This window comes from Notolepis coatsorum, assembly GCF_963971535.1.
Source record: "Notolepis coatsorum genome assembly, contig: SCAFFOLD_1028, whole genome shotgun sequence".
Taxonomy (NCBI): domain Eukaryota; kingdom Metazoa; phylum Chordata; class Actinopteri; order Aulopiformes; family Paralepididae; genus Notolepis; species Notolepis coatsorum.
The window spans coordinates 30,001-40,507 of NW_028169093.1; the positions used below are offsets into that span (position 1 = coordinate 30,001).

Genomic DNA, 10,507 nt, shown 5'->3' on the forward strand with positions numbered 1-10,507 from the left:
TGTTCATTCATAGTTAAAGACAGTAGAGGTTTAGTACTTTATTATCTAAAGATGGTAAGTTAGAGTGTTGTGTGTTCATTCATAGTTAAAGACAGTCGAGGTTTAGTACTTTATTATCTAAAGATGGTAAGTTAGAGTGTTGTGTTCATTCATAGTTAAAAACAGTAGAGGTTTAGTACTTTATCATCTAAAGATGGTAAGTTAGTGTGTTGTGTTCATTCATAGTTAAAGACAGTCGAGGTTGAGTACTTTATCATCTAAAGATGGTAAGTTAGTGTGTTGTGTTCATTCATAGTTAAAGACAGTCGAGATTGAGTACTTTATTATATATATATATTTTTTTTTTTTGTATTATTGCAAAACAAAATTATTAAAAGTCAATACTCAACACACAATGCATAATGAAACTAACAATTAAGATGGCTAAAATGACATGCAAGCACAGAAACAGAAAGCAAAAAAAATATATATAATAATATTTTACCGTATACAGTGTGTATATCCAACGAAATTACCAATTATACCAATGTCTTATACAGGATATACCCCTAATACCTATTATCTAAAACCCTACACACATATGCTCCAGCTCGAACCCCCCCCTCCCGGACCCCTCCTTGGATAGTACCTCCATTATCCCTCGCTCCTAACCAGACACTACCATTATAAGCTAGCTTTTATTCTCTCCACCACTTCTAACCACATTGACATTTTGGATTCATTGAGACCCAGAATTCTTGCTGTAGATATTTCTTGATAAATCACATAGAGATATGTAAGAAACCAAACCTTCCGGCAATTTTTTTCCGGTTGAAACCAGCGTGATGCAATCAGCTTTTTAGCTACTGTGATACCCGATAAAACCAATCTCATTAGCTGTGGATTTACTGCAAACTCAAAAACATCATTCAATAGTAATACAGAGGGGTTTACTGGTATATTCCAAGATACGAGTTTTGATAATTGTTGGGTCACATCTTTCCAGAATGCCTTAACTGGTGGCAGTCCCAATACATGTGCATAAATGTCCCTTCGTCTCCATTTGTACATTGGGAGCATTTGGAGTCTTGTTTAAGACCCATTCTGTTCAGTCTTATAGGAGTCAAGTATGTCCTGTGAATATAGTTAAGATTGATTTGTTGATGGTCCGGGTTCCTTGATGTAAGTCGGACATTTGCCCATGCTCCTTGCCAATCAAAGTCACTTTCCAGGTCTGGTATATCCCTCCTCCAGACAGAGGGTTTTTTTTTCATCAAAAAAAAAATAAAAAATCTAACCCTGACTAACCTTACTGTCATGCACTTGTCCTAATAAACTAACCTACACTGTAACACGCAACACTTGATGAACATTGTTACTCAGCTGATAGAGTTGTACCCTTCTTGCTGTCTTGTCCTACAGAACTTGTAATTCGCTTTGGATAAAAGCGTCAGCTAAATGACTAAATGTAAATGTAAATACGAGGACGTTAGTAATTGATAATAAAAACCTGAAACAAAACCTCTCGATGTCTCTCTTTCATAGAAGAATTTGTGGTATCTGTGGTGTTCAACTGGTATGTCTAATGGAACACCGTGAGACTTCAAACATAGCCGTAACTGTATGTAAAAAAGCCATGTGGACTCGGTGAGATTAAATTTTGTGCATATTTCTCCATAACTACAAAAACCCTGGTTGTTAAAAACATCCCCTAATGAGTGTATGCCTTGCTCTTCCCATATAGGGAATCGTATAGGACGTTTTTCAATTAAGAGTGCATTGTTATTGAATAAGGGAGTGTGATTGTGCCATTTTTGTGGGTTAGGATATCTTTTTTGTGTTTCACGCCATATCCGGATCGCATGGGTAATTATGGGGCCAAATTTCCGCTCACAGTGCTTGATTGGTAGTTTAGTGTATGCTATGTCCTTCAGTCTATGTGGGGCTACTATGTTTTCTTCCAATTTTATCCAGGATACTAATGCTTGGGGATCAAACCATGTTGTCAATGGTCTTAATGTGTACGCCTTAAAATATTGGAAAAAATCTGGAAATGCCATGCCACCGTCTGCTTTATTTCTCTGTGCGGTGGATCTTTTTATACATGGTGGTTTGTTATTCCAAATAAATTTGTATGTGGAGGAGTGTAATCTTTTCCAGTAACCCTCTGGAGGGGGTAACGGTAGCATTGAACTGAAGAAGTTGATTCTAGGTAGTACATCCATCTTAACTATTGATACCCTTGCCTGTACTGAGTTTTTAAGTTTTGCCCACCTGTCAAGGTCGTCTTTGATTTTGTTTTGTATTTTTGTGTAATTGTGCTTCACCGTTTGTCTTATGGTGGGAAATATTTCCACTCCCAAGCATCTAAAATGTTTTACCATAGGTATCTCACCTGGGAGGGTTATATCTTTTTTTGCAGGGGTGTTAAGTGGAAGGAAAGCCGACTTCGGCCAATTTATTTTAAATCCCGATAAATCACCAAAGTTCTCAATCAACTTGAGTAGATGAGGCAATGTGGTGTTGGGGCTTTGCATGAACAATATTACGTCGTCCGCATATAAACTAATTTTATGTTGTGTGCCCTTGATTACGATTGGTTCTATGGATTGGGATTGTCTTATATATTGTGCTAAAGGCTCTAATGATAGATCGAATAGTCCGGGACTAAGAGGGCAACCCTGTCTGGCTGAGCGTGATACCGGAAAGATTTTGGAGATGAATGTACCTGTTGTAATCATGGCCGATGGGTCTTTGTATAATACTTTAATCATATCAATGAATCCTTTTCCTAACCCCATCCTTTCTAATACTGCCCATAGATACGACCATTCAAGCCTGTCAAAGGCTTTCATAGCATCCAGGGACAGCATCGCCTTAGGTATGGTGTCGTCCCTGTCTGCATCTAGTACGTGCAGTATTCATCTTATGTTATCAGTGATCAGGCGACCTCTTATGAAGCCCGTTTGGTCCGGATGAACTAAAGACGTCATATGCTTTTGTAATCTGATGACAGTTTGACATCGGTTCCGAGGAGGCTTAAGGGTCTGTAACTACCGCACTCGGTGGGGTCTTTGTCTTTTTTGAGAAGGACTGATATGAGTGCAATATTGTCGTTTTTATGGAAGTTCCCCTCCTTGACTGAGTATAAGATCATATTTAGTAATAAGGGTCCAATTATGTCCCAACAAGAAAGGTACATTTCTGATGGGATACCGTCTCTTCCAGGAGCCTTACCATTTTGCATTTCGGATATGGCCTTCTTGAGTTCCTCTAGTGTGATCGGTGTTTCTAACTGTTTAGCATCATCCTCTGAAAGTTTAGGGAGAATAATTTGATTAAGATATGTGTCCATTTTGTTTTGATCGAAGGTCGTTTCTGATTTATATAAGTCGGAGTAGAATTCTTTGAATGTATCGTTTATTATTTTGGGTCTGTTTCAAGTACTTGTTGTGCTCTAATGGTAGTTATATCTGCAAATTTTGCATTAATTCTTAATCGCATGGCTAATAGGTGACTAGGTTTAGAACCTTGGGAGTACTGCTGTTGTCTTGTGCTGCGTATTTGTATTTCCGATTGTTGTCTGTATATGGCATTGATCTCTATTTTTAGTACGTTAACTTGATTTTCTAGTCTAGTTGAGTTGTTGTATTTTAAAGAATTAAATAACGTTGAGTAAAGCGTTTCCAGTTCAGACAGTTTTGTGCATTGATTCTTGCGCATTTTGGAGGAAAAACTATCAGTGAAATCCTTGATCATTCCCTTTACCGACATCCATATTATTCTGGGGTCTTGCACCGAGTTTGCATTCTCCCGTATGAATACTATAAGAGCTTCTTTGAGTTGTGTAATGAATTCCTTGTTATTAAGCAGCATCGAATTAAAACGCCATCTTGGGGCCCGGGAAGATAGTATACCAAATGTTCCTTTTAGGAGTAAATAACAGTGATCTGATAGTGCATTGGGTATCATTTCCACTTCATATTTATCAAATAGTCTCGGGGATGCAAAGACATAATCTATTCTGGATAATGTGTTATGTCTCGCCGATCGACAAGAGTACTTTCGGGTCGTGGGATTAAGTGAACGCCATAAGTCATTTACACCTGTAATCTTCGACCAATCCTTTAATGCTTTAGATGAATTCTTTTGTTCGCTGGAAAAGGCGAGGTAAGATTTGTCCATCCTTGGATTCCAAATGGCATTAAAATCTGCACCTATTATAAATGAGTAATCGGGAAGGTTTAACATTGCATGGGTTAGTGTAGTGAAGAAACACTCTTCGTACAAATTTGGGGCATATACAGCTGCCAACGCTATTTTCCTGTTATTGTGTACAATCCTAGCTACAGGCCTGTACGCTGCGACGAGATCGTCGCAAATTGCCCCCTAATTTGGCCGGTGCGAATGAAAAATTATATCTACTCGCAAGCTTGCGAATAGTGATTTCACCCCTTCATTCGCATTTCACTACACTAACATTAGCCTACAACCAGGGCTGTACAGGCGACATAATGTTGCGGTTGTAATTTCATTAGACAGACCAGCGCGGACATTTAATAACATGCAATTTAATTGACACGAGCAATGGGCTAACGTTAGCTGGTGGTCCCGAGTGAAGCAGGGACGGCGGAGCTATAGGCTAACGTTAGCTGGTGGTCCCGAGTGAAGCAGGGACGGTGGAAAAGTGAGGAAAGGGGGTGGGTTATATTGACAAGTGACAACGCTTGACAACAGAAGTTTAAACATAACTTCATATTTATTAGTTATTCGTTTCTGTATATCATCCACTGTGACTTTCCATCTCCGTGTTAGACTTCCTGTTTACATTCGAGTGTGACGTCATCACCTACGGCAGCTTAGACGATCAAAACGCGAACCTAGAACAAAACCCTGGGGGGGGGGGGGGGGGGGCTGGCTCTCTTGTGCGTTCTCGCCCCCTCTCTCTCTCTCGCTCTCTCTCTACATTCAATGATTTAAAGTAGCCAAACGTTACAGACAGTATAAATACTAACTGGATAGTTGATGATAAACATTTAATTTCATTATCTGAAATATTCTAAAATCATTAAGTCTGCTATAAGCCATTATCCCTTTGTGTGTAATTATTATTTTCTCACAGTAGTATATATATATATATATGTGTGTGTGTGTGTGTGTGTGTTTGGCTAAAGTGGATAGAAAACACAGTACTGTGCAAAAAAAGGGCACCCAAGAGTTTTTATATAAATAGTCTTAGATGTAAATAATTTTTAGTCAGTAGACTACTCTTAGTACATTTTCATTAAATAATTTTTTAAAGCATCTTCATGGTTTAATAATGCAAACATATGTTGCAGGGACTTATTATAATCATCATATTGGCGTGACTGTATGCATCAAAGGGTTAAATCAAGCATTTTTAAGTGCTTTAGGAAATGTCAAAATATTGCGATATATATTGTGTATCGTGATATGGCCAAAAAATATCGCAATATCATTTAGAGGCCATATCGCCCAGCCCTACTATAATGGTAAAATAGTTATTTAAAAATGTGCCCCTAAAAAATATTCTTTGCCCCTAAATTTCTCATTTAGGGGCAAGTGTGCCCCTAGTGAAAAAGCTTAGCGTACAGCCCTGAGCTATAGTTATACACCCATCTGCATCCGACCATACCCCCTTTAATTCAATATTTAACTTACGTCTGACGACTATGGCTACACCTCGAGTTCTCGTACCAAAAGAAGAGTGACTAATATTATGATATGTGTTATCCGCTAACGTATCTATGTCTTCCTCTAAAATGTGCGTTTCGCTTAGTAGAGCCACGTCCACATGTTCTTTTTTCATCAGTGTGAGCACGCTTTTGCGTTTGTGTTGTTTATTTATCCCACCAGTGTTCCATATCATTATATTCAAACTAGCCATAATCTATACATGTTTTTGTGTAGTTTTTGGTAATGCTTCTGGAGTGCGAAGCTACAATAGATGTACATCCAATTATTGAGGTCCCGTTGAGAGCCGAGCTTAAAAACATATATATATACAAATACAAATCCCCTTTTTTCCCCTCTCCTAGAGAGTCGTACAGGCCTGTGTTCCATAAACACATCCTCCGCGTATGACTCCCTCCCTTAGGCCACCGGATTGCCCAAACTGAGCTTTGTAATCCTAATCTTCCTATGCTAATTGCCATAGGATCTAACATTTTCATTCTAATTCAATAGAATGTCGCTTTTGGTCTTGCGCTTTCCCTTACTGTAATGAAATATTATGAAAAATGAAAAAAAAGAATAATACACTTTCATCGATATATTCATTTGAACCTTCTACTAACTTATGTAGGAAACATCAGAAAAAAGGAAAAGATTGTAGAGAAACACGAACACCTTAATATGAAGAACAATGGGAAAGAACAATGTAAGATAAAAAAGAAAAAAAGGAGTGAGAGCTAAAATAAAACTCAACGTGGAGAAACCACTAGAACAGAATTGAGTAAATAGGTAAAAGAGAAAAACAGAGTATTTTAGAGCTACAATGTGCCAATCTCTACATCAGTGGAGTGATTATTTAAATTATTAGAATAACCTTGTTGTGCTCATACGTTTAGGTGTGGTTGATTTTTTTTTTAAAGTCTTATTAAGGCCTGATTAAACTTCAGTCAATTGATCATATGCTTATGCTTATACACACCGGATGTTAATGTTAGAGTTGCAGGCCTTCGTTGTAATGGTGCATTATATTCTAGAAGGTTGTAGAATACACTAGTATATACTAACAGACTGCTGTTATGTTCCAGAATGATCTTCCTACCCAGGGTTCATGACTACTAGTATTTTCGGGATATTTCTTGACCCAGAGCAGTCGAGCGATGAGCCCAGAATATTCCAGATTGTTCTTAGTGTCAATGATATATTCTTGTCTCCACGGAGACCAGAAGTCTGTAAATATAATGCATTACGAACCATATTATACACATTGTGCCTTGGTGTAGCCGGCATGCATATCATCTGCTACTTTTGTTGAGCCCGGATAAAGTCATTCTAATACTGAGATACACAGAGAAAGAGAGAGATGAGAAGGCTTATCTGTTGTTAGACAGTGTTTCGTTCTGCCCTGGGGGTTCTGCTCCATGTAGATTCCAGTATTCCTCGGCTTCTTTAGGCGTGTGTAATCCTACCCTACGGCCGTCTCTACCCACGATCCATAATAGTCCTGGCGCCTCTGGGTTGGGGAAAGGCGACTGCCAGGGAAAACCCGGGGTGACAGGCTGGAAGTCTCGTCCGGGGGGGCGGCACTGCAGTGGTGGCGGCGGCGGCTGCTGCTGATGCGGGGCATCCTGCGTTGGGCATCCGCGGAGGAGGGAAGTGTGCGGTGTTTGTGATGCTGCATTTGCAGTCTCTCCAGCTTGCATCTCTCTGTTCTTTCTCTCTGACACTCGTTCTGTGCCTGGTGGAGCTGATTGGTCAGATTAGTCATCTGACCCTGCAGTCTTTCCACTTGTCGCCTCAAGTCCTCTTTTTCCTCATTCATTCTCGCCCTGTCACTCCTCTCTTTCCTGAAGTCCTCTGCAAAGATTTTCACCTGTTCCTTCAGCACTGCTATCTGAGTGAGAAGCTCTTGCTTCCTCAGGTTGCTGGCCGCGTCGCCATGGTTACCCGGACCTCCTTCTCCTGGTACTCCCTCTGCTTGCTGAGCGGCAGCAGCTGGTCCTGCAGGTAGCGAACCTTCTGCTTCAGCTCAGTGGTCTCAGTGTTCAGACACTCCTTCTCCCCCTGTACGTTCTCTATCTTGGACTTGGCCAACAGCAGTTTCTTGTCGTAGTCTCGCTGCCTCTGCTCTCGCTCCGCCTCCAGCTCCAGCACGGCCTTCTGGGAGTCGGCCAACCGCTGCCTGAGGTCTGTGATCTTCTGTTCAAACTGTGACTTCATGGAGTTCCACTGAATGCCCCACTGCTTGTTCACCTCCAGTACATCCTTCCTCTGCTTCTCCAGCAGCTCGATCTTCTTCTCGTACACCTCCGGGTCACAAGGCTTGGTGGGAGTTTTCTCCACCGCTTTCCCGCTTTTCTGTGGCGTGGTGACCTCCATCTTGGATTTTAGGCCGGCAGTTTCTTCTTTCGCCGACTCCTTTTTGGCCTCCGGAGGATTGGCGTCACCCGGTGCCGCCGTCGCCGCGGTCACTCCTCCTCCTCCTCCTTCTCCTCCTCCTCCTCCTCCTCCTCCTCCTCCTCCTCCTCCTCCTCCTCCTCCTGTGACCAGCTCTTTCAGTTTCAGATTCTCCTGTCTTAGCTGCTCCAAGTCCCGGTTCCTGAACTGATGATCTTCCTCCATTTTCTTTCGAAGCTCGTAGTTCTCCTGCCTCAGCTGCTCACAAAGCGTCTGTAGGAGGGAGGTCCTCTGCTCGTTCTTCTGGACCTTGGAGGACAGATGGTGGAACTCCACGGCCATGCGGCCCAGGTGGGCCAGCAGCTGGTTGGGGTTGGACTCCTCTGCGAAGATGCTGAAGGAGCTCTCCAATCTCTGCAGCTGGCTGGTCAGCTCCGTGTTCTCCTGGGGCAGCAGGGGGACGATGAGCCTTGCTCCTGCAGCAGTCTGGCCGTCATTAGTCTTCTCTTCCATATTCACAAGCTCAAACTCTGACAAGGCTTCAGTGGGTTTCTCAGGCTGCAGAGTCTTTCCTGACGAACACGGCTGCTCCTCCCTCTGCTCTGCAGCGCCGGGCTGCTGGTCCTGTCTCCGCTTAGCGCCGGAGTGGCCGCCACGTGTCTCCGTCTGAACGGGCCCTCCCATACACAGGCTGGTGGCGAAGCTGGACGACTTGAGGGCCTCGTTGTCTCTCACCAGCTCCTCTACCCGCTGACGTAGCTGAGGTAGCTGAGACTCCTCCAGCAGGTCTCCTAAGCTCTTTAGTCCCATCATCCTCTCCCTCAGTATGCCGTTCTCCTCCAATGTGGGAACCGCAAATCCACTGGTGGGCTCCTGGCTTCAGTCCTCTGTTCGGTCCTCTCCAGTCTGGTCGAAGATTGAAAAGACCCTTGCTGCAGGCGTGCTCGATTTATATAGGCAACCAAAGAATCTAGAATGTTCGGTTTATGACCTCATTCAGAGCCTTCACGAATGTTCCAGAGCCTTCTTATCATGATGTCATACGGTAAGTCCGGAATGTTTTACGCTCTAGCATATTCTATACTACCATGACATCGCCCCCAACGTTCTAGAAGGTTCTAGGTGCCAGTAGGCTCTGTCATGACAAATACAACGGTTCAATGACTTATCTAAATCCAATCCATATTAAACATTCGAAATAATAATAATAATAATAATAATAATAATAATAATAATAATAATAATAATAATAATAATAATAATAATAATAATAATAATAATAATAATAATAATAATAATAATCAAAACACTCAGATGGCCGTTACACCTGCCCCTAATTGGGTCTACGCAATTACAAAACAAGTAACTGGGTCAGTTGAGTGGTGCCAGAGGTCACTAGTACGTGGCACACCGAAGGAGGACGGTCTTTACCACCGCCTCATGCCGCCTCTTGGAGAAGACAGACCTGGGTGCTGGGTCTATCTAAAAATGGTCGTCTTCCTCATAGGCCGCTTGGTTATTAATATGTAGAACCGTAGGATGGGTGAGCTGGCAGACTCTGCAGCGACTCTTCGCGGGGCAGTTCTTGCTTAGGTGACCCCGTTGCAGACAGCTGAAACATAGGCCTTTACTCTGGAGAAACTCTATCTTCTCCTTGTGAAGAGCCTTCTTCAGCTTGGTGCATTGCTCCATGGCATGCTGTTCTCCTTGGCAGAAGAGGCAAGGGTTGTAGAAGGCGCGGAGGGTATCACCCTCGGGGCGCGCATTAGCCTCTGCCGGGTGCTGAACTGCTGTCGCGGCGGTGGTGAAGCTTCCCCGCGCGTCGCCATTTCTGGAGGTCCTTTCGTCCTTGTGAGCCCTAGTTTGACTCCGGTTTCCCTCTGTGAGGTTGCCAAAGAGCGGGTGTAGGGCTTCCTGGGCTTCTAGGTTGACAAATTCGACGAGGTCGCTGAACTTGGCGCTGCGCCTCTCTTTCCTCCGAAGCGCCTGCTGGACCGCTTTCTCTGCTCTAACGGAAGCTTGGCTGTGATGGCCCGCATATTTGATATGCTGTCAAGCTCCTGTACGTCGTGCTCCACGTCTGTCATGGCGTGGAGGCATCCAGTGAGATAGAGGCAGAAGGAGCGGAGCGCCCCTCCGTCCTCGGGCTTGATAATAGGCCAGCCCAGCGCCTTGTCTATATACGCCATGGATATGATGTACCCATTTCCGAAGTGCTCTTGCAAGAGCCGCCTTGCCTCGGGGTAGCCCTGCTCCGAGTCCATTGGAATACAAGTTTGTACCAGCTCTCTTGGCTCCCCAGCCGTGTACTGCTCCAAGAAGTACAGCCGGTCCCTGCTGCTATTTGTCTGGTCCTCCACTCCGTGTTCAAAGGCCCGGATGAAGGGCCGGTACTCCATAGGTTCTCCCCTGAAGGTTGGAATCTGTTGAGGGGGCAGCC

The 10,507-nt window shown here is 43.3% G+C and overlaps 1 pseudogene across 1 annotated transcript; it reads right to left on the bottom strand.

Moving 5' to 3' along the window:
- Positions 1-7,152: 7,152 nt before the first annotated feature.
- On the bottom strand, positions 7,153-9,896 carry LOC311248791 (TNFAIP3-interacting protein 1-like; annotated as a pseudogene). Its single transcript has 2 exons — positions 9,819-9,896; positions 7,153-8,904 (listed from the first exon to the last, which is right to left on the bottom strand). The product of its transcript is annotated as a TNFAIP3-interacting protein 1-like (transcript).
- Between the last annotated feature and the right edge of the window lie 611 nt (positions 9,897-10,507).